At 45.3% G+C, this 22,864-nt stretch overlaps 1 long non-coding RNA gene and 1 other non-coding gene across 2 annotated transcripts; both read right to left on the reverse strand.

Moving 5' to 3' along the window:
* Window positions 1-2,512: 2,512 nt before the first annotated feature.
* LOC120842540 lies at window positions 2,513-6,640 on the reverse strand. Its single transcript, XR_006078485.1, has 3 exons — window positions 6,598-6,640; window positions 3,524-3,559; window positions 2,513-2,651 (listed from the first exon to the last, which is right to left on the reverse strand). It is a non-coding gene; the product is annotated as an uncharacterized LOC120842540 (long non-coding RNA).
* Window positions 6,641-6,874: 234 nt separating this feature from the next.
* Window positions 6,875-6,956, reverse strand: Trnas-aga. The gene has a single exon. It is a non-coding gene; the product is annotated as a tRNA-Ser (tRNA).
* Between the last annotated feature and the right edge of the window lie 15,908 nt (window positions 6,957-22,864).

Below are 22,864 nucleotides of genomic sequence, written 5' to 3' on the forward strand. Positions count from 1 at the left end.
GATGGTTCCACAGAACCAAAATAAACGTAACAAGTCTCTTTTTTTTTTTTGAGCGCAGCTCTTAGGGGCCCGTTTCCGGCTTGAGCGGCGTCGCCGTCGGCGTAACCGCGAGGTCACGGGACGCCCTCCCCGAGGTCACGTGACCCCTCAGTACCGTTCCCCTCAGTACCCTTCCCTCCTCCTCCTCAAGAGCTGCGCTCCGATTCGGCGTTACAGGGAGTTGTAAACGGCTTTCATTTTTTCATATGGCAACAACGACACATGTCTAGCTGCGGGACGGCGAAAATGGGAAAGCAGCAAATCGGGAACCCGAGCTGGGAAGGACGGAATCGACTGTGGTTGCCGAGAGCTTCCGAGAAGTGACTCGCCGTTAGCGACTCGCCTATCGCCCGCAGTCTGAACGCTGCTGGTGGATTCCTGATGCGTGTCGCTCGCCGGTCGCGCGGCTGCTGCGAGTCGCAAGTGTGAACACGCCTTTAAGTCCCCCGTCATCCAGAAAAAAACAAGTTGAGCGAATGGTCTTTATGTATATGTATTCACGTATTTCTAGTTGAAGTTTATTGAGAAAAGCGTAGCTCTTGAAGCCCGGCATCCCAGTGTTGGTCTTCTTTACACAGTGCCTGAAATGAATCCAAACAAAAGCGGGGTTCAGTCCAAACAACGTGAGACTATCCCCAACCCTGAAAGGATCCTCTGGTGCCTCCGGCCAGAGGATCCTAAATTTCACCGCATTTTTTTTTATTCTATAAAGAATTTGGTGCGTTGACACACCAGATTCCCTAATTTCCGCTGACGCCCTTGGAAGCCTACGGAAGGATCTCAGCGAAAAGCGAGACTGGAAATATGTTTAGGCTTAAAGTGGAAGTTTGCGACGTGACGCATGAGCATCATGTTTCAGGTGCTTACATCATGCTCAGAGTCACAACGCAGACTATCCTCTTTTTTTTTTTTTACTTTTTTTTATATAAGCACATTTCCAAACTCGTTATTCGCAGAGCACCCTTCGCATATTGCAGCGTTTGGCTCCTTCAAGTTCTTTGCGGGAAAGTATAGACGCACCAGATTCCTAGAGTGTACCAGCATGTTCACGCTATATAGACGTTTGCAAGTATGGCCTCTGGGAGCCGCCATCTTGCTGCTGGTGTGGGCAGATCGTCTGATAACCAGGCATTGCTGAGGCGCGTATTCACGGTTTCCAGACTGGTGCCTAAACAAAGCTGTTCCCATTCACGGTGGCCAGACTAGCTCTCGAAGCGCAGCTGCGTGCCGCGCTTCGAAAGCGAGTGCCCCGTGGGAAGATATACGAACGGTTTTACTTTAGAAAGTATATAAACTCTAAAATAAGCCGTTCGTATATCTTCCCATGGGGCACTCGCTAAGCCGATCGATGCATTCTAAGGATAGAGCTAGGACAATGAGGATGTACAAAAGTCGTTTTCATCTAAAACTGAGGTTTGCGGTGTGTCAATAATCACGGCAAATTACATGCCAACGTCGTGCTCGGTGTCATATCTAAAACATGGTGGTCAGATCGATTAGTTTTTTGGGTCTAGCCATTGCACCTATCGTACCTCTGACCGTTATGAATGACTTTGATAACACAATAAAAGTATCCGGCATATTTAGAGTGCATCTAACAAATCACTATAGCAAATGTTTGCTCTGAAAACCCAGACAGATTTTAATTAAGGCAAATTTTTGAATAAAGTTTGATGACACTACTAATAAGAAGTGAAAAATAAAAATCTAAGTTTATAATATTACAACGAGGTACTCCTTTTCAATAACTCTTTCTTTTACTATAACTTTTTTTTTCTTGTTTTTTACGATACCAAGTTTTTAAACTTTTGCTGTACCGAGTGTTTGAGAGAAAATATATTTGGGTATTTGTTCAAAAATAACCTACGTATCTCCAAACGCTCCGACTAAATGTACCCCAGCAATTCGGACCACGGCAGGTGTCGAAGTTTTAAAACTTACATTCAACGGGTGTAAAAGTTATAAGCCATTTTCGGAAATGTTCCACGAGAAATTGATGGTCAAGGAAGCCCGCGAAAACGAGAAGTTGAACGAAGTCCGCTACAAAGAACGGGTGTCTTTTGCCCACAGAAATCCTCCGAAACTCGTTTATAACTTTTGAATCAGGTAAAGCTAAGATTGAAAACCTTTCTCAGCTCGTCCCAGTGGGTGACTTCAAACCTGGGCGGGGGGACATAGCTTTCTGAGTTGCGGTGTGAATGAAATAAAAACAAAAAAACATGGTACCGTTTTCTCCCAAACACTCTGTACTTTTAATGAACAAAAGGTAAGGTCGCAAACGAGCTGGTGGTGGTTATACATTTCGACAAAAACCCCGAGACTGGGTCAGAAAGGGATGGACAAACACAAAGTCTCAATAACTTTCTGTTTGTCCGTCCCTTTTTGACCCAGTCTCGGGGTTTTTGTCGAAATGTGTACTCTGTACTTAAGTGAGGGTGTCCTGTGCGGTACTCACAGACAGTTGCAACTCGGAGCTGAGACTGGACAGTTTCCACCTGGTCTGTCACCGGGTATCCCGTATAATCCGTCTGGTTCAGCAGTTTGCTGAGGTAGCACCCCACGTCGTTGTACACTATCATGCTTGTCATCATCGGCTGAAGATTTACCAGACACTACAACAGAATGGAAGACCCAAAGACAAGCATTGAATGTCACTCACGGGTAGACCGATTCAAATAGACTAGAATGAGTAGACAGACTGCAGGAGGAAGGGGTGAGAGTGTGCGGACACATCAGAGCGCCGAGCGACGCAGGTGTTCGCATCTTTCAGCGATGGTGCTACCGCGGTGTGAATTGATTGATTGATTGATTGATTCGTGCCCGCCGTGCCAATCTGCCACCTCCTCTCCGCGCGTGGGTATGGTGAGCACAGTGTGGCGCGTCCCCGACAGTCCGTGAAAGTGGCGAATATACGGCGGGCAAGTGTACCAAAATGCGCCTTGATCTGGCACATCGGATGGCAAAGAAGGGCACGGCAATCAAACGGCATCATAAAAATTGCGAGCAGAACCAGCTGTGTTGCTGTTAATTAAGCGATCAGCGGCAGACATAACTGAAAGAACCGAGGCAGGTCGGACGTAAATTTTCCGGCTAAATTTAACGCATAAACTGAATTTGAGTGTGGGATCCCGTGACATCATGCCATATGACGTCATTTTCCCCGCTAAATTTAGCGGGGAAACTGAATATGTGTTGAGGCCGTGACATTAAGTCATGTGACGTCATTTTCCCCGCTAAATATAGCGGGGAGACTGGATTGGTGTCGAGGTCAGGTGACGCCGACTTCCTGCCAAATCAAGCTGGAAAACTGAATTTTTGCGTAGGTCACGTGACATCAATTGTTTCCTTCAATTTAACGAACAAACTAAATTTCTGTATGGGTGACGGCAAAAAAACAAAATAGGAAAGACGGAGAACACGAGGGAGATTTTATAAACAACGGGAAATTAGAGACATCCTTCATCGTCGAAAAGGAAAATCTTACCACGAATTCGTCCGAGAGAAGTCGGCTAAAGGTCGGCTAGAAAATAAAAAAACACACAAAAACAACATGAACACATGTAAACGGTGTTTGACGGAAAATCAAACATTGGTCATCTTTTATGTTCCGATCAAGGTTGGAAATTACACCTATTAGTTACTTGAAAGCCCCACAACTCATCGTAACTTATTTGTGTAGATTGTGCTCTTTCTCCTCAGGCCAAAAATGTACGTTAGGATACATCAGCCGTTCATAAAAAGACCAAACGCCTCTTTAAATATCACTGCTTAGAAACCAGCTTGGTGCGGCTATCATTCAAAGTATTTCGATTATCACTGTTAAGGTACGCGGGGCGAGTCCTGGGCATAATCTGATCTCTCCGCAGCCAATCAGCTTACAGCGTTAGCCAATAGGAACGTCGAAGGACCAATCAGGAACCGTGAACATGATAAGCATGCACGTTGACGGTCCGATGGGATTGTCAACAGCGCACCGATATGGTGTTCGTGTCACGTTTTTGTATACGTGTTCTATTATCGCTGAACAAATAATGTACAGAAAAGGCCCGGTGACTTGTATTTTTAACGCTGTCTGACGCATGGTCCTAGCTCGTAGCGTCAGCTGCTGCGTCTGGGTCAAAAGTGAAACGAAGTACGGGAAGTTCTCAAGAAAAGAGAACCGTGTTTTTCGGCCCGTGTATATACAGGGTGAAACAAGGAGACGGCAGGCTTTTTGAATTGACCGCAAAATTCGGTTTCTTAACCTATCGCGCTACGACTTTGTGCAGCGTTGCCCACAGATGGTGCATTTTTTTGGTAAAATTTGCAAAGAGCGAACTTACCTGAAGAAAAAGTAAAGAAAGAAAAAGGCTTAGCTCCTATGGAAACGCAGCGACGCCACCGGTGTTCAAACAAAACGGCGCCGTTTCGCACGGGAGACAAGAGATGGCGCAACGAACGCCGCCAACGAACGAGCATACGGCGCCAAGAGCCGAATCAGACGATCTTTTCACTCAAAAGCGGCGCGCGTTCCGCAGGCGCGACAGGCGCAGAAACAAAAAAGACAGGCGCGGTAACAACAAGGGACTGCAGTTCCTTGTCTGCAAAAAGGCCGGCTCTCGGCGTCGTCTGCTCGTTCGTTGGCGGCAGTTGGCGTCGCGACCGCTTACGCCATCTCTTGTCTCGCGTGCGAAGCGGCGCCGTGTTGTTTGCAGACCGGATGCGTCGCTGCGTTTCCATATGAGCTAAGCCTTTTTCTTTCTTTACTTTTTCCTCAGGCAACTTCGCTCTTTGCAAATTTTACAAAAAAAAAATGCACCATCTGTGGGCAACGCTGCACAAAGTAGTAGCGCGATAGGTTAAGAAACCAAATTTTCCGGTCGATTTAAAGAGCCTGCCGTCTCCTTGTTTCACCCTGTAGATAAGGCAATACATCGCAGAGAGCTCAAGCTCCGTGCGAATACGACGCCAGCGGTTAGGATGAAACACGAAGATTTGAAAAAAAAAATGAAGTCACCTGAATCAAACGATAACTCAGAAAAACGAAATTCTCTATGAGCCGACGTCCGCCTAAGTCTAATGTCTTCAAAACAAAAAAAATACATTGTGGTCCCCTGTAGCATCTATTTCAAAGAAAACGAAATTGTCATAAAGAAAGAAAACAATATTCCCGTCCTTGATGACGGGTGTTTTTCACTGATATAAGTCTCACAAGCGTTCAAAATATATAATTCGTTGTCTTGGCGATATATATAGGGTAGGGTGTCTCAATTCACCAGGCTCGATCTAAAATGGACCGCGAAAATCGTCGCCTGCACGAAGAAATCTGGACTTTTCGTTAAAGATGTATTTCACCGGTCGTTTTTTTTTTTGTGTGTGTGTAAAATTACAAAGCGTAGCTCCCTTTCTGTAAACAAATAGTGCCAAGAAACTTGCCAGAGTCAATGGCGGGCGGCGACGCAGATGACCAAGTCGAGTTGTAGGGTGTGTTTGGCGCACGTACTGATAGATGGCGTCGGGAGCAGTGTCCGAGGGTGTAGCCGACCAGCGAAAGAAAGCAGACGACACGCAACGAAATCCGTTGGCAGCAAAAGCGCCGTCGTTATGCAAACGCTTTTTTTTTTACTTAAGTTTTAATTTTATTGTTTGCATTTGTATTTAAATCAGAGGTACATTACGAAAATATGTTGTTCATTTTAATAAACCACGGTGGTCGCGAGCAGTCTCGATAAAGAGGTAGCGTCATCTATCAATATGAGCGCCAAACACACGCCGCAGCTCTACTTGGTCGTCTGCGTCGCCGCCCACCGTTGACCCTGGCACGTTTCTTGGCACTATTTTTTTACAAAACGGGAGCTACGCTTTCTAATTTTACAAGTAAAAATCGACCTGTGATATGCACCTTTGACGAAAAGTTTTGATTGCTACGTGCAGACGTCGATTTTTACGGTCCATTTTAGGTCGAGCCTGGTGACTTTGGACTTCCTATATATTTGAGCGATAAAGCAAACAAAACCACGGAGTAATTTTGCAACTTAATGGCGAAAACCTTCCCACGCAGATTGGTTGCTAATGCACATGCGTGAGCTGGCGCGTGGCGGGTAGGATAGGGGGTGGAAGGGTTGAGCAGGGATAGGCTAGGTGGCGCAAGCTACCGCCCGTTACAAAGTGCATGGCCATTAACACCCATCCATCCATCCAGGGACGCTTGCAGGCGATCAGCGCCTTTGACTCCTCCTTGCAGCTCGTATCACAAACGCGGCCCGTAAACCACGTGATTCCGGTCGAGCAGTTGGGAACACTCTCAAATCTAGGCACACTATAGTCACTAATAAGATAAGAACGACAAGGTGGGGAGCTTCGGTTGTCCCGTCCCGTCTCCAGCGCAACTGCTGCTACCTTCGACAATGCTTCCGTGTCTCGTGAACCTTGAGCACACACGCGCAGCCAAAGCACGGCGGAAGGCATGCATGGGAGCATGCTGAAGGCCCCGCGTTCGAAATGCACGCTCTGCCGTTCTTACTCTATCCGCGACTACAGTCGTAACCTAACTCCACCATTGCGGAAGAAATAACGTACGTCCGTAGGTGGAACGCCTTGGCAGGCTTCATTCGGCTCGCACTGAAAGTCAATAAATTGAAAGCAATGTGAAACCATTTTCAGGAATAAATAAAGGGTGCAACCGTAGCGAGTGCGTGCCAGAGCTGTGTTAATTGAACGTAATAAACTCGAGATTTCGATATGCAAGGTTTTTGGGGGCGAAGCTCCTTAGGGTTTAGCCTTGTCCGGCGTCCGTGCTCACATCGATTGCCATCGCATCTGTCTTCTTAAAAAAAAAAAAAAAAAAAAATGTTTCCGCAGTCGACAGGATTCGAACCTGTGCGGGGAGACCCCAATGGATTTCTAGTCCATCGCCTTAACCACTCGGCCACGACTGCGGGACGGGTAGGGGGCTCTGAGATGCGGTATAGTAACTCAAGAGCTGGGGATGTCATGGATGAAACGTTGCATGTAGCCGCTCAACGTCTATACAGGAGAGGGCGCTGCGGTCAAATGCGTATATAATCGCGTTAAACTTTGCATGCATTGGCTCAATGTTTATAGACGAGAGGGCGCTGCGGTCAAATGCCCAAAAAATCAGTATCATCAGCACCACCAGAGCTTCCTCCCAATCAACATCATTCACCACGTAAAGATGCGGTCATTTTTTCTTTATTTTTTTTCTCAGCTTTATAACTTTCTTAAAAAAAAAAAAAAAAAACATGAAAATCTGCCTAAGCGCGGTTTGTGCAGGCGACTTATACGGCCAGGGGGACATATTAGAGAGGGCCAATCGTCGCAATAATTCGGAAAATAACCTAAGATTTGTTCATTAACTTTTCCATTCACGAAGATAAATATAGGTTTAGAATTACAAACTTGCTGACTGAGCGTCATGGAAATCCTCTAAATCAGTAAAGTTTGGAGGGACTTGAAGCACGTAAGAAGCGCGTTGGTGCGCCAAAAATTAGCACACGTGCAGTCTTGTACACGCTACCCAAAAAAAGTAATCGATTACAATTACTATTACTCTTGGCTAAAAAGCATTCGATTAGATTACTTCATTACTCGACGGCAAAAGTAATTGGACATTACTTAAAGAAGTAATGGTTACTTTTCCGGTTACTTTATTGTGTGAAGACTTACATCTTTAGCGCTCATAACAATGAACTACTTTTGCACAAGTATTGAAGAAGAAAAACTGGCTCCCTTTTCAGTGGTCGTTGCACCTTCACAATGCGGACACAAGCATAGAATTCGTTTGAAGACGTTTAATGATTTGGGCGTTCGCCAGTGTGTGTGTGTGTGGGGGGGGGGGGGGGGGGGGGGAGGGGGCGGAGGGGGTTCTAGATCTTGTTAAGCTTGAGCGAGGGTTATCGCTCAAAGTTTGCGTCGCTCATTTTATTATTCACATGTGGATGAGCTCGCACGTTATACAAAAGAGCAGCAGCTCCAGGATTGGAAACGGATCATGTGAAGTATCCATTAGCGGAAGAGATCGCCCCGACCACTTCTCAACTCGAAACATTGCTTGTCACAAAGACTACGAGGGGAATTTTGGAAATATTTCAACTGTCTTTGTTAAATTTTGCATCCGCTTTAGGCATCTTCGGTTCTGGTTCTCCTACGGGCTGCGAGTAGGTACCCTAAGCAGGATTTTTTATTTTTTTTATTTCTGTGTGTGTGTGCGTGAGGGGGCTAGTTTGAACGGACTCACAAAGCTACATTCTGCTTCCCCAAACTTCACCCTGAATGGCCGTTGTCGCGCACTGTGGCTTTCCTGGGGCTCTCCACTCCAAGGCCCAGCTCGAAAAAAAAAAAAGAAGAAGAAAACGGACATTCCACAGAAACTGTACATAGAAAGAGATTGACCTCGATTCCTACAGCTCCGCAAATTTTTTTCTTTTTTCCGTTCGAAAAAAAAGCAAATTTTATTTTTGTCATTTCATAAAAAAAAGGTGTGTGCCGGGGGGAGGGGGGGGGGGGGGGTCCCGTGGACGAATTGTAACGGTTACAAGCAATTTTATTACTTCAAAAAGTAATCAGATTACGCTTCTGATTACTGCCGAATAAAAGTAATCAACTCATTATAAAATTACTCCAAAAAGTAATCGATTACAAGTAATCTGATTACTTGTAATGCGTACGGTACAACTCTGTTGCACGTGTAACACGTGCAACAGGCGCAGGCCTGCAAAAACGCGCCGGCTTGGGTTTTCCGACTACCGTTCACGCAGTTGCAAGTTGCAACCATGGCCGTATAGCTCACCTGTACAAACCGCATTAATGTAGCTTCCGCGACATTCTTTTTTTTTTTTACGATTAAATCTGTAAAGCCTGAACAAAAACACCGTATTTGTTTCTCTATATCTGCGGGTCTCCAAAAGAGCAGATGCTGAACAATGTACGTAGGGTAGAAAACAGTATACATTCATCAGATTTAGCAGATTAGAGTTTACAGAATGAGTCAAAATATTAGATAGTTTACATTAATTGTCACCGCCTTCCACCAATGCAATTCTTCTCCTTATTATATCTGCGAACTGAACCGCAATGAACTTTTCTTTTTCGTAGACACCATTTCTTATAGTCAGTGCGTATGTGTGTGCACTTCGTCGTAAGATTTATTATTAAACTAAGATAACCGAAATAATCACACCGAAGAATATCAGTTAGAATATCAGATCGTTCGTAATTACTATAGATAATAATAGTATCCCTCATCAATGGGATAATGTGATACGAAGAGATATCATCTCGTCATGAAACTTCTCCTGAACATTTGATTATTGTTTTTTGTTGTTGTTATTGTTTTTTGTTATTGTTGTCGTTGTTGTTTCTGCGAGAACATATGCCAGAAAATAATAAGGCGGTACTTTACCATGCTTTTGTCGGGTTGAGGTGCAGGTACTTGGAACATAATGGGCGTGCCGCAGGCAGAGTCTTCGATGCTCGGGTCGACTTCACAAAACAGCTGAGGGGCGTGGGAGAAATCCAGGCAGTACGAGGCGAGGTAGTCCAGCGTAGTCACTGTGGGGCCCAACATGAGAACAATCCGTTCAATAGGTCGTTTCTGCCCAATCGCCGTAATCGTTATCAGCTACGTCATCAATCGTGATTACGTGTTGATGACGTAGCTGATGACCTCACTGAGAGTTTTTGAGGCGCATGAACGCGCAATGGATCTTTTATTACCACAGGGATCTGCCTTTTCCTTGAGAACGGAGCATGTACAGCGCTACTTTACCTGATGATGATGATGATGATGATGAGGTTACGGCTATTCCCTTTGTGACGGGCACGTTCGACCTGTATTCGTGCACCAAGCCTCGGGGTCCATTGGGAGCTTAGTTACCCCTGAGATGTACTTTTCTCCACCAGTCCTCCACACGTTGCCTTGAGGTCTTAAGAGCCAACTAGTTTGAACCCAGTTTGTCCACTGTGCGTTAGGGCTGTTGGCTTTATCCGTCACGTCCTGTATCGGTGGCTTGATGTCGTTCGTGAGTGCACTCACTGAGGCCCAAAGCATGAGCGAGCGCCAGAGGGCTCTGAGGATAGGGACCACTGAACTGTGAAGGATCGGCACTAGAGCCGTGCATTCAAGTGCAATTTGTGCTATTATTTCATCGTGGGCCCCACGCGCCCGGCACACACTCGTGGTCACAGTTGCGTCAAAGTGCCGCCTGTAGGACAGGGTCCGCAGGGCCCCGGCTCGTGCCTCAAAAAGCAATCCGCTGCCAAGGCTGTTATCGTAAAGCCGAGTCTCTGCGGCGATGCTCTGCTTGTATGTCACGTAGACATCCCCCGTCGACTTGGTGTGTGCCAGAGCCATATATGTAGAGAGTTTGGTCATTCGTTGGGAAGTATAGGAGACAAATGAGGAGGCGTCATTGGCCGAAAGCGGGCTGGGCGTGTTCCAGGGCGTCTTCAGAAATTCGGATGTGACCAACCAGAAGCCGGAAATAATACCCTGGCAATGGTCGCGAGAAACAAACCTGATAACTGCAGTAGAGTAACTCTCGATGACTGAAAATATGGTACACGTGATGTTTCAATCACGCTCATCCAAAATGATGGTGGAAGAGTGCGACTAGCGGAACGATCGACATAATCCGTACGCCAAGCGCCGAGGGCCGGGAATCTGCCGTCCGAGCGGTCACAATCTGTCCGAGCAAAACAGAGTTGAGCGGCGCATTCGTTTCTTACATCTTTCTACATGATCATGATCAAAACAACACGTGCACCCTATTTTCAACCACAAAGAGTTACTGAACTTCACTCTTACGCGCTCATTAAAACCATTTACGAACATAGACCTTTGATCAGAACGGTTTCTCGCTACCACCGCTCGGGGATTCTTTTCGGCTTCTGGTTGTTCAAGAGAGCATGCCAAGCCCTCTTTCCGAATCTGGTGCACGCCCTGGCTCTGCCCGCGCCTCTGGTGGCTCTGGTGTGTGCCACCTGGAGTCACTGTTGTGTCTCAGGATCTCGGACCATCTGCCGGATCTCCGAGTCCAGTTCCCGTACCGTCAATGCTTGTACGGGGTCAGCAAAGAAACCATGTTTGCGTTATTGGGGCTGATTTAAGCGTCTTTTCCAGCGGGTTTGTAGTCCTGTGAGGTGGGTGTATCAGAACACCCTACTGGCCTAACGGCAGGTGTCCGTGTGTCGACGCCATCCGTTCAACATAATTTTGTTGTTCGCTTCCCGAGTCTCAAAACAGGACCGGCCCAGGTCACCCTGCACGGCTTCATTTGGTGCACTCCCGTGGCAGCCAAGCGCCTGGCGGCCAACCTCTCTTTGCCCTGAGCTTGGACATCTCCTGGGGCGCATACCACAGCGTTAGCAAAGGTTCATCCAGGCACCACCACCACCTTTCACACAGCCCTAGACACAATGAACCTATTGCAACTCCAGAGGCTTCGTTTTTTGAGAATGATGGCTCCTCGAGTGACTGCTTGGCGAAGGTGAGCGTGGTGATCTTTCAAGTAGTCGTCTGGGTTTGACAGGATGGTGCCCAAGTATTTGTACTCGCTGAGGACTGGCATATGTGGTCTTCACACGGTCTAAGGTCGCCCAGTGTTATGTTTGAGAAACCTGCGAGTACTACTCCTGCCGACTTGTTGACATTGAATTGCAAAAAAAGCCCCGCTGCTTCTTCTACGCAGATGTCTAATAAAAGCTGCATGTCGTTCACTGATTCTGCTGTAAGCACTATGTCGTCTGCATATGTCAATTCCGGCCTTATACAGTCGATTTTTCCCCCAGCTTCCAGGTGGACCAACGAAAAGCCCAGCCCGCACCGGACGAGTTCCTTCTCTAGCCGAGCTACATGCAACATGTACGAAAGCGGAAATAATTGGCATCCCTGACGGAGACTTCTCGTTACCAGGACCTCCTCAGGGTTAGTTCCATCCAGCCATGTATTAATCGTGTTGCCATTGCACGGACGGTGGATGAGGGCGACCCACTCTGGTCGCACGTTCAACTCCTTGAGTTGGCCGAGGAGCTGGTCATGTGGCACGTTGTCGTAGGCTTTTGCGATGTCCGGGAAACAACATATTAAACTCCTTTCCCCTTTTCGGACTACCTCAATAGATTGCGTTAAAGGGATACTGAACCGAAATTAAGAGCTCACAAAACAAGGCTGGATAGGTATGAGTCTGTAAAACCCAAAAGCATCACTCACACAGCGATATCTCTAACGGATCGCCGTATTTCTGGAAAAGAAGTGCGCGATTGAACACGGCCGACGAGGCCGACGTGACAAGGCACCCGTCACGATTCCCATTCCCTCTTCTCCTCGCTACGTCCCGTCGAGCCAACACTTCCTACAAATAAGGCCGTAGCGCTCCGAGTAGTTACGTCACAATGTCGGAGGAAGGGAGGCCATGACGCAACTACGTGAGAAAATTTCCGCTATCGACGTGAAAAAAATGTTTCTTCTCGAGCGGCGCGGGGGTGTTCGTGCGCGATTATCCGGCATTAATATACGTTTTAAAAGCGCAGTCTTGTACAATTGATTATATATATAATATAAACGTAATATAGAACGGGTTATCAAGGTTGAAAGTACCAAATTTATATTTATGATTATCCCCGTAACCGCGGGACTACGCGCGTTCCCGCAGCTCCCCACACTTTTCGAATGAACCGGCTCCGAATTTCCGAGGCGACATCTTCCCTCATACGGGCTCCGATTCTGGTAAGTTTACGTTGCGTGTGAGCTGCTGCTTGCCTGAAAGGGAACGCTGAGACATTTCAGAAGGGAAGGGAACCGAAAAAAAATCCAGTCATCGCCGCAGGGAGCGCACACGAGCAAGAGATGGGTTGACAATGTTAAGCCTCTCCTCCCACACTGCTGCCACTGCTCTCGTGTGTGTGTGTGTGTGTGTGATTCTTTTGATCCTCCTACCTGTCGTTTTTTTGTCGTCACCGCAGTCTCGGGTAGTTTTTTTGTGTTCGCTTGATACTACAGCATTTACGTGGATTCGTGAAACAAGTCCTGCTACGGTTTGAGTGACGTGTGAGGCAACTAGTCAACGATGGCTCTGGTCGATGACCTCTCTCCCGACAGAGAGAGACTTCTTGAAGTTCGTGTTCAAATGTTTTTGTGATGAATTTTGTGGGACTTATGGATGCGATCGACTGGTGAGAAACATTTTATTTACGGGCTTTCATGGTCATGTAAGACGCAAATGAAGTGCTGCAGTCGATTTTTTTTAAATATCGCGTGATAGAATGGAATTTTGTTCTTCGTCGTTATCCGTTTGCTATTGCGTCGACATTTGTAAATATGTGGGGTAATATTCTAGTTTTTACTGGAAGGTAAATAACAAGTTTCTGTGATTATTGAAAGTGCGTTGTTTGTGCTTATGTGTGTATTTATACTAATGTTATTTTATTGCCTTTGCCGCGTTTATACTAGAATCTTAACTTATTAAGGTAATAGTATTATTGTAAGCAAAATTGGTTATATTTTGTTCTTAAGCAGCTCGAGCCCACGGGGAGCAGTAAATTAGTTGACTGTAAATAGTAAGTTTAGTATCCCTGCCACGCGGAAAAGTTAATATATTTTGATTAAATGATACGGAATCTGATCAGCTCGCTGTTTTGAGTGATTATACGAGCGTCGCAAGCTGATTTGTCAACCCCATATTGTCATTCGATCGAAAATACATTAATTTGAATTCAATGACTGCACGCGATAACATCGCTTGCATGGTCGTAAGTGACATTTGTCGAGGCGTGTCCGCGTTGGCTACGTCTACCTTATTCTTAACTGATCTGTATTTCTGTGTCCAATCACTGCGTGTCTCGCCATTTTGTCGAAGTATTTCTGTATAAAATATGCATTCCTACAGCAATATTTGCGTGACCCAATGTTTTCGACTTAATACAATCACATTTTTTTATAGACGTCTTCTACGCATACCTCGTGCCATTTCATACCGATTATTTAGCAGTGTAATGTTTTGCCCGTGTAATAAAGTGTTTCTTAGACCCGTTGCTATGTGCAGCTTTCATTTTGGCTAATAAGACACGCCTATGTGACGAAAAGCACGTTACGACGGTCGATCCACGCGTGTTGCCTTCGCTTTGACGCGCGCCCCCGGTGATCTTCCTTTGCGACGTCACGAGGAAAGCGCTACGGCCTTATTTCAAGGAGGTGTTGGTCGAGCTGGTGAAGCGAGGAGGAGAGAAGCGAGGCCGCTTCCCCTCATTCTCGAATTCTCCTGGAGGACAATGACGTCAAAGACCTCGCTTGATTGCGCCCTTCTTTTTCAAAAGTGCGGCCATCCGTTTGAGATATCGATGTATGTGTGATGTTTTGGAGTTTGTAGCGTCCCGTTGAACGTTTCTGTGGCCTTATTTTGCGAAATCCAAATTTCGGTTCAGTACCTTTTTAAAGTAAAGTGGTGATCTTCCGACCTGTGGTTCCGTCGAAACCCCCCTTTCCGCCCAAGCCATCATGCGCTCATCAACGAGTGGATGGGTGGGTGGATGAATCCGGCTGAACCCTCGGGAACGGGTGGTAGCTTACGCCACCTAGCCATTTTATTTTACCATTCACGCTGTAGAAAACCTTTCGAGAGACAAGCGCCGTCTGGAGAGATGTCTGCGAACTACAAATGAGGAGCAGTCCAACATGCCTCCGGCCGTCAAAACACATTGGCATCGTACCGTTGTATCGGATTTTGATGCTTTTTTATGCTCCATACTGCCGATACGCAAAGAAAAAAAAGAAACGCAATACGTGCAAAGACGTAGGTGCAGAATGTATGTTGATCGTGCGGAATGGTTCCCTGCGAAACTTGCTGCATCGGGAAGCAATGCCGGGGGAGGTGCCCGAGGTGGTTCCACTAACAGCCGTGGTTGTGAAACTGAAACAGCAGAAATTATTCTCACAGTTTTGACCAGTGCGTTTGAATAACTCGGCGATTGTTGGGTAGAAGTTTGTAAACCGGTAACCGTTGAAACCGAAAGCCGCCATTTTGTCAATAACGTACTGCAATAGAAAGCAAGTAGATTCCAAATCAAGGCCTCCGCCCGTGAATATGTTGAGAGCCACTTCTAAGCGTTTCTGTCAATTGTGATAAAATGTTTTTTTTTTTTCTAAAAAAAGAACAAAAAGAAAACCTTTATTGTTTGCAATAACGAATCACTTTTATTTGTTCTCCCCCCCCCCCCCACGAAAAGGGGGGGGGGGGGGGCGGGGAGGGAGGGGAGGTAGAGGAAAAAGCTGCTCTCGGGGACCTCCACCTCCCCTTACAGTTCAGCGTTGGAAGAGGACAGCTTAGTAATTAAATATCAAAGTTCAAATTATTAAATATCGTGTACAACATTAGATATGTAAAAAACAATACAGAACAAATCTACGAAAGACGTTATATATAATGGGATGGAGAACCTTGGGTGCAACATCCACAACAGACGGGTTCATTTCGACGTTTCGGCCGAAGTCCGGCCTTCGTCATTCCTGACGAAGGATGGATTTTGGCAGGTAAAAGATAAAAGCGGACCATTTTTGTCAGTGTCTTCATTTGACAAAAATGGTCCGTTTCTGTCTTCGAAATCACCCCAGCAAAGAAGCTTCTGAGTAAGTGGCCTGGTGCGTGACTTTAGTGAGTATGCTTATGCGAAGTGAGAGTTATTGCAGCCCATGGTATCGTCGCACAGCCCTCTCCTTCAGATACATCCATTAAATTTCCGCGAGATTGTGGTTGGAGAGGGCATAATATTCATATTCATTGCGTATTGAACGCCAAACTCTCATAGACGTTCGTGTGCCTAAGTTAAGGCATAATCCCTGTTCTGTAAACTAATAATAATAATAATAATAATAATAATAATAATATACGTTGTTCGCCTTTAGGGGAAAAAAAGACGGAATATATTTCAAAATATCCTCACCGCGGCAAAATCAGAGGCTGCAAAAGCCTGTTTCGGCGTCTCTTTCAAATCGAAAAACTACGGATGCACTGCGGAACGTACGGGCGTATGCATCTGTCACATGCAGCGTCACGCTCGTTGTTCTGATATCGCTAGCCCGCGCTCCGCGCGAGCCTTCAGACGTCTGCCATTTTGGTCTTTCATGTAGCGCTCCAAGCGGTGCGCGTCGACAAACACAATTAAAAACCATTCCTGGGCAGGGGGCGCCATCTGTGTTTGCTATCACGAAACAGTGACTTGTCATAACTCAATGGGAAAAGTTTGATGTCCTATAATGAAGTAGGCGTGCAACCTATCGATATGTAATTTTCCTCGAATGCAATATCAAGATATTCTTTGCACTTTAATGTCTCAATATTTGCTTTAGTTCACAAACAAACGTTTTTATAACGCAGAGAAGTAATACTATTTTTAACATTTTTTTTTTTATTTTGGAACCTGAAGACTTTATTTATATAAATACATATTTTTGTCATTCTAATGATACATGGGTTATGCATATAGAGTTTGGTATGAATTGGATAAATGTAGCTCGAGAAAATAAATGTTAAAATTTGAAAGTGAGGTCAACTAAAATATAAACGAAAATCTAGGTTCGCGTTTCCAAGGGCTGTATCTCGCGCACAATTTTTACCAACCCTTTTCTTTCTAGAGAATATTTTCGGAGCAGACCAATCCAAAATGGTACAGTATTCCACTTTCGGATTCCGGAAAAAAAAAATTGGGTTCAACACGTTTTTCAAGAAACGTGTTCGGCGTGTAAATATCGGGATATATCGGGTTCTACCCGAAAACGAAGGACTCTATGTATGTGCCACTCCTCTTCCAAACAATACAATTACAAGCTTTAAATATCCCTACCTATCAGTCGGATAATTGGGACTACCGGTGTAGATACTACATTCAATATTCACAAAGATGACGTTACCATGTTCACCGAAACATGGCTTAGAGAAAGTGACGGAGAACCGAATTTTGAAGGCTTCAAATGTGAGTCTTAACGCGGACGCCAAAACGAGGAAGAGACATTGCAGTTTTAAGCATAACATCCTCTACCACGCTGCTCGAGAATTTTTGGCTATTAATTCGGTTGTAGAATGCCTGGAAAGGACGGCCTTTGGTGTGTTTAAGACCTCCTTCAGGAGAGAAGTGCGAGTTCTTTAATTTCCTTGTAACCCGACATATTTTCTTTGTTTCTTGTCAACTCCCATTTATAATGATGGATGGTATATAAACGTTGACATGAATGTAAATATTACTACAGCCACACAACTATCAAATGTTTAGCAGCCTATGGGGGCTCAAATGCGATGATCCTACGATGCCCACCAGGATCTCTTCAAATTCCGCGTCGTCACTCGACTCACGTATAACAAATATACATGATGCAGGCACTACAACTGGGGCCCTTTCAGGTGATATCACTGACCACCTTCCTAGATTCTGCCTAACTACCCTGACTTAAAAAAAGAGTAAGGAAGGAAGGAATGGACGTGTATTAAAAATCGAGAGTCCCCACAGGAGTATATGCATCCTAACATTCAGGTTGCCTGCTCATGCGCTGCCCTCAGCTGGAAGTCTGGGTGATTTTCAAAGGCCTCCCGTTGGTGACGATGGTTCTGATGGTAATTGGGAATCCCATGAGGAAAGATGCTGCACGGCAGGCTCGGGGTGTCGGAGGGGAGCGCTAGCCTAGAAGTCCTGAGCTCCCCCTGAGCTCCCCCTGAACTCCCCCTGGGACACGTAGCCCAAGATAGTTCTCAAAACCCTGGCCCCCCTCCTCTCCGCGTCTCCGGGGTATAGACGCTTTACACACGCGCCAAATTACAGCCGCCATAGCCGACCTTCTTTTGCCTTACCGAGATGCCGAGCAACTGAAACGGTAGTTGACGATCCTCTACAAAGGCCGATGCTTTAGAAAAGGACTCAGTTGAATCTAATGTTGCAATAACCTGGCCTGCTATGGTAATGATGAGGTGAAATAAACCGAATAAGAGGAAACAAAACTTGAAGGTCAGTTATGGCGGCGTCCATGCACAGCTGCTGCAAAGGGTCTATATCTTGCCTTTTCAGCACAAATTATTTGTTCTTAAAAAAAGGGTGAAAAAGTTTTGCGGGCCTGTCTTTTGTTCTTGTTTATATGGATGTATTCATATGCATATGTAAATTTATTTTATACCTTCTCGCCTCTAGCCATGATGGCCCCCATCATGGCTAGAACAGAGGAGGTTGTAACCTGTCAAGCGGCGAACATGCAGCTTTTTTTTTTACACCCTTGTCAAATATGTACAGTTTGTGGGAAAATAAAGTAATCTGATTTGGTTTGATTTGCACTGACTGCTCCTTGCGCTTACTGTGAAATGGCGCCACAAGTTAGAACCATCGCTCACTTGGTCGTCTGCGAACACGTCCGCCGTTGACCCTGACAAGAATTGACGGTCTCAATGTTTCCTAGAAAGAGAGCTACGCCTTGGACGTTTTCCAGATTAAATGTACATATTCGGTGGATGCTTGAATTTTCTTTCTGCAGGCGCCAGTTTTCTTTTTTTTTTTTCTAATTTTACAGTGCCAAGTTTCACTGTCCACACCCCATAAACGAGCGAAAATATTCGCATCTCATTTTTTATCAATTGAAGAAGTGGTCATTTGGATGCGGAAAACAGCTACTTTATCGCCGGCCTTTTCTGTTTAAGCAGCACAAACAACTATCATTGTGGCAAATTGTAGGGCTTAGGGTATTGGACAAACATACCCGGAGACCCACGTAAGTACAAGTGACGCTTTAAAACTCAACAGCTATTTTAGTGGCGTAGACAGTTAGTAGAGAGCTTTAAGACGGGGTTCCCCAGTGCGCTGAAGTTCTGCGAAGGCAGAGAAGATCTGTGCCTGTGCAGCGCAACGCCCTAAGCGAGGGACCCAAAATGTGGCTCCCTGTGCTAAAACCATGTCTTTCAGAAAACGTCGAACTCACCATCACCAGCGACGACAGGCCCTGCGAAGTAAAACGAAATAAACATATGTATATACAAACTTTCTTTTTTTATTATTTTGTGTAAAGCTGGTTGTTACACAGTTTTTACACCTCGTGGCATTTTTTGTTTCTAATCCGCTCTGTAATCTTGGACCGACACTTCATTTCTCATGAGGCACAGTTTTTGGTCCCCTGTAAGACTTTACGTCACCCACGCTTTCAATAAAGCGAGGTAAATTTATGTAGTCCCTGAGATATTCATGAAAGAAAAATGCAGATATTAATTGCCTTTAAACTCAACCCCTATGCGATGCTGGTGTAAATATAAACAGAGATAACAAAGACAACGATACAAATATTAGATGTTCATTAAATTTTATAGAACTCTTTCCCTGGAATTTTGAATTTTTAACTTTATTAGAACAAATATCTGCTTTGGACATTGGACAAAAAAATTCCAATAGAAAGCTTGAAGGTCCGGCGACCCTGTACATGGAGAACACAATAAAATAAAACAAGAACACTATCACCTAAACAAGATAAGCATACACTGCTTTTAATTAAACAATGAATATCAATGTGGTCGGAAACGAAGTTTTAAAGCAATGTGGGCAAATTATGAACAATGAATTGAAGTGCAAAATTAGTATGAAAATGGAAACGGTCCAGACTTCCTTGCGTCAGATACTGATTATAGATTCGCGTTTAGTCATGATTGAAATACGAGACGAAAAACCAATTCACTCCACACTTGAAAATAAACGCAAACATAATAAACAATCTATCGACATTGGCTGCTTTTTTGTGATATTGTGACTAAAAAAGAATGTTACCGCACAAGACTCGTTTTTGATACTAGATGTTGAATACGCTCTATGTGTGCCTTTAGTTTTTGTTCAACTTAAAAACCAATAAGAAACACCAAAAGGCTTAGGATCTTTGACACCCTTACTCTGGGGTTCCCCAGTGCGCAAGCCACGGGCCCCAAGCCACTCGCGTGCGTGCATCACTTATAGAAAGTGGGAAGTTCAAAAGAGGCTCACGCCACAATCATCTCTACAATGCTCGTGTCTTTGGTATAGTTACTGCCCTAAACTTGAGCCTCGAAGAGCCTCTGCGTCTGTCTGCAGTCGTCAGAAAACAAAATCACTACATGAGAGATGCGAACAATATTTTCAAATTAATCCGAACCACATGGAGAGCGCCTTTAGAGCGTGCGACACCAGAGCGCCGACGTTAGAGCGCGCGACACGAGGACGCTGCGACAGTATGCTTGACACTGGAGCGCACGTCACGAGAGCGCATGACCAGTTGATCGCGCGACATGAGAGCGCACCCCGGTTGAGCGAACACCGCAAAATGTGTGATGTACCTGCGGCTCCACAGGCAGAACAAAATTGCGTGACCCATTGAATCGGAGTATTGGTGATTTTTGATTGAATGATTGTTTTTAAAGGGACCATGAAACGATTCTGAACTCGAATTTCGTCCACCGCACGTCGTATAAGGTTTGAAAAGAAACACAAAAACAGGGAGCCAAAAAAAAAAAAACTCTTTGCTATAAAACTTTTAGAAGAAAACCAGACTCGCTTGAGCCTTCTTTCCTTCGAAAGCTCTCTGCCTTTTCACTGCGATGCATCCGCGGAACCGCAGCACGTCAGCCGAATCCACGTCGCCTATTGGGTAAGAGCCTACCTCACCAGCACCGCGATAATAAAAAATAAATAGCCGGCGAATGTTTCGTAATAGTTTTGTTAAATATTATTCAGATCTACATTTCGTAGCATAATTAGAGATGTGACAGAAATTGCCAAATTTGATAATGCTCAGAGCCAAGCGCCATCTATCCTGTGGTAAACGAAGCAAGAGAAAGACCGCGCCTGCGCAGTCAACCAACGAGCGTCGCCTGCTGAACAGGTTTGCTCCTGGGCCCGTTTTCTCGAACGCAAACCGTGGTTTAAAGTTAACTATTGTCCCTAGAACGGGGAATTTTAGGTCACGTGACTGGGCGAGCAGGGGCGCCGAGGGAGAAGCAGTACCTACAAGCAAAATGGCCGCGACGTCGCTTAATGAGAGCTAATAGTTCTGCTTGGTTCTGCCGAACATTCATTTCGATCCGGCTGTTATATTAATGACGCGCCATCAACCTATTAGCACGTCAAGCAAAGCGGTAGTTCAGAGGGACAACTAAGCTAACCGACGGCAGCATTCCGCGAACGCATCACTCTTCACCAGTCCGGGACCCAGGACATATGACGGTACATCAGCCTTGCAAGTGTTTTTATGGTGAGTAAAAAATGTTTTGCGAACAAGCGTTGGTATACGAACAGGTTTAATTTGTTACACTATGCACGCCAACTCGCGAGCAGCGATTACTTTGCGGAGAAAGGGGTTATCTTCGATAAAGTCTTCGTTCCGAGTAAACAGCTGAGACATTGTACCGTTTTTTGTTTTTTTTTGTTCGCAGTGCGTTGACAGTATGCCGACAGCATCGAGGTTTCTACATATCCCCGGTGGCCAGCAATTCAACGGTGACGAGAACCTTAGCTTTACGCTGAAGCAGTGCCGCTGCCTCTGGTTCTGACCGCGACGGTCGGTCGATGCATCCACCAATGGAAGAGATAGTACAAGCGCGGTATACGAATCAACCTTGCCGATGTCATCTGCAGAAGTCGCAGAAACGAGAAATAAACAGACATTTATTACAAAGAAAGTTGACGAGATCATCCTTTCGCTTTTTTTTTTCGTTTTTAAAAGTGATATTGGGATTATCTTTCGTCTTATTGCGATATATAGCAAAACGCAGGTGTGCGGGTAGAGAAACCAAGGTAGCAGACGATAGTGTCCTGACCGCAAACGTCGGTTGAAAATGGACCAAGCGTCAGTATCGAAAGCTTGCGAACAGAGGCAAAAAATTATGACATTAGACGAGAGATTGAAGTTAATTCGGGAAGTTGGGGCAAGAAGGGAACAAATTATGGGAAAATTCGGTCCTGCAGTAACTGCACACACGAGACAGCAGGCGTGGCTCGACATTGCCGATGCAATGAATGAGCAGGGAGCTCAGAGGACAGCAAAGCAGCTGAAGGAGGCGTGGCAAAACCTCCTGACAAAATGCAGAAAGGTCTACAGCGCCTACAAGAAGCATGAAGGGCGCACAGGTGAGTCTGAGGAATTTGCATATTTCGAAAAACAAACTAGTTTTCAATTGTTCGCTTTAAAGATGAGTGGGGGGGGGGGGGGGGAACACAAAAAATAAACAGAACCTTTTCTGCCATGGATTATAATGCCGTGTTTGCATTTAAATTTTTTATGGCATGACTGATGACAGATATAAAAGTGAGTGTTGACGTGTAACTTTCCACTACATTCCTGTCCCTGTTCGAAAACAGTAATAAAATCAAAAGAGGCAACATCTCAAAACACTTTATTGAAATTTCCTTTAACTGTGTTTTAGTAACCGAGAAACACATGAAACAGCAAAAAGTGTGGTAGACCTGAGACAGAGGAGATCAAAATGTTGAAAGCCCACCACCTAAACTGTGCCTTTTCTGTTGTTTTTAAGAAAACAGTCCTAAAACTTAGGGCGTTGTTGTTCATCGAACACGTCGCTGAATACCCTACACTACTGCATCCTCAAGGCACACAGAAAGCACTATGTACAAAGTTGACTGCAGCACAATTGCACGCAGTGATGTGCATGTTGGAAGGTCACTGCTGCGAGATCACTCCACTGCAATGTTAAGAAGTTACATTTCTGCCACACAGTACAAATTACTATGCTTTTATTTGATGCTTCATAATGCCGTTGGATTTCTGCTGTTTATATTCTAGCTTGGTAGTTGGTTATTGATCCCCCTACACTCTGCAATGCCTCTGGGG

The sequence above is a fragment of the Ixodes scapularis genome, unplaced genomic scaffold (assembly GCF_016920785.2).
Source record: "Ixodes scapularis isolate PalLabHiFi unplaced genomic scaffold, ASM1692078v2 PGA_scaffold6__148_contigs__length_123643588, whole genome shotgun sequence".
Lineage (NCBI taxonomy): Eukaryota > Metazoa > Arthropoda > Arachnida > Ixodida > Ixodidae > Ixodes > Ixodes scapularis.